Raw genomic sequence first — 1,636 nt, forward strand, 5'->3', positions numbered from 1 at the left:
ATGGCTGTTTTGTTGCTGCTTATTAGTAAGCAGCATTGAAAAACTGTGTTCTCAGCAACTTCCGTTTTCTGCACAAAGCGTTACAGGGTAACGTGGAGGCTCCTGGCTCCCGTTCCTGCTCCAGCCAGCGCAGCCTTTATGATTAGTCCCAAAATAGTTCTCCTGTTATGTACACACACACAAATAGATAGTTTGAAAGGCATTTGACTGAGGCATTACCTCCTTCACATTTTTGAAGAGAATGCCTGGCACTGAAATCAAAGCAGTGGGTCGCTATCGGTGGGCAATGGAACCTGAGGACACCTGAGGATGGGAGGAGCGGGGAGGATGTGGCCCAGTCAGAGGGCTGCAAGGACACAGTTTATTCAGAGCGTGACTCTCAAAGGTGACTTCCCCATGAAATATCTTGATTTCTCCCGAGTGTGAACATCTGACATTTGGGCGGCTCTCTTTCTAGGTACCACTTGATCTGTTGAGTTTGAGAAGTTTTTTAATGGGCCTATTACAGAGCTCTGTGGCAGAGCGGGTTGGGTGTTGGGCTGTGAACTACAAGATCGGCAGTTCTAAACCATCAGCCACTCTATGGGCAAAAGATGAGGCTTTCTGCTCCCACACAGATTTTTAACCCTGGAAATCCACAGAGGCCCGATAGGCCCTTCTCTGCCTTATAGGGTCTCTGGGAGTGGACCTGTGAACTCTCAATGAGATAGATGAACACAATAAGCTCAAACGGGCCCATGATTGCAAGGATAGTGCACGACTGGACCTTCTGTTCTACATGTGGGCCACTCTGGGTTGTGTAGCCAGCTTGACGACAACCCACCGCAGTAACACTCACTCCTGGCTGACACTCCCCAAGGCGAACACATCTTGGAAGGAACCATACCCTGTTTGGCCTGTACTCTCACCATCCTCGGGACATGCCAAAGACCCTGACCTCAGGGAAATGGTCTTCCAAGATTCTAACCATTACCGCCAGGCCTAACCAAAGTCATAGGAGCACAGACTTACCCGCAAAGAAAGAGTTCTTCTATCCCACATGAAACCCACCCCAATCTGGCCCAGCCAGGGACGTTGCTACTTTCACCAAAAGGAAAGCAACGGGCCCTACAGAGAACAAGAAAAGCGATCGACTGGAAACACATCTGACCTTTCAGGAACATTCAATGATCGCTCGTGAACCTTCTCTTCCTGCCAAGCAGGCACCCAAACTAACCTGCCAAAATACACACCAGGTCTGTCCCATTCAGCCACTGAACTGGGAGCTTCAGAAAGAGGGGGCCAATGTCCACCTTATATACACACACATGCTCTGTAGGCCCTCAATTAGCACGTGCTTGTCCACAGATGGGATGATTGTATTTAAATAAATACAGCGTGGACAGAAACTAACTTGGGAACCTTGGAAATGAGCCTTTCACTTGGTCCCAAATCAATATTATTATAATTTTTCAGCAAGGGATAGTAAAATTCTAGTTTTCCTTTGACTCTAAGTAGTATTTATGCGTAAGCCATGATGATTGCAGGGTAGGGACCATACTTGATGCATCCTCCATATCTGTAGAGAAATAGAGAATGCATAAAGTATGGCCCCTACCCTGAGGTGTTCACAGTTCAGTTGGTGACGCAAAGCTGC

The sequence above is a fragment of the Echinops telfairi genome, unplaced genomic scaffold, assembly GCF_000313985.2.
Source record: "Echinops telfairi isolate 266 unplaced genomic scaffold, ASM31398v2 ScPeMD7_7424;HRSCAF=8462, whole genome shotgun sequence".
Taxonomy (NCBI): domain Eukaryota; kingdom Metazoa; phylum Chordata; class Mammalia; order Afrosoricida; family Tenrecidae; genus Echinops; species Echinops telfairi.